Source organism: Mus caroli, chromosome 15, assembly GCF_900094665.2.
Source record: "Mus caroli chromosome 15, CAROLI_EIJ_v1.1, whole genome shotgun sequence".
NCBI classification, from domain to species: domain Eukaryota; kingdom Metazoa; phylum Chordata; class Mammalia; order Rodentia; family Muridae; genus Mus; species Mus caroli.
In genome coordinates, this window is record NC_034584.1 from 7,350,807 (window position 1) to 7,351,097 (window position 291).

Genomic DNA, 291 nt, shown 5'->3' on the forward strand with positions numbered 1-291 from the left:
AACGGTAGGTTTTTCCAAGAGTCATTTTAGACCACAAAGGCACACAGCCTTTCCATGTCTAATCACGAAGGCAAGCCACTGGACACACACACTCTGTTTCCAGCCGGCTGTGTACATTTTCTCCACTCTTATACAAAATAACATGCCAAGGTGTGACATTTATGAACTCCACCAACTGGACACTGTGCACACAGACTGTCTTGCCTGCGGTGCAGGAATGTGATGAATGAGGGCTGTTCTGTCTGGGAGGAGAGCCGCTGTCACTCTGGCATGACTGCAGCCTTATTTATT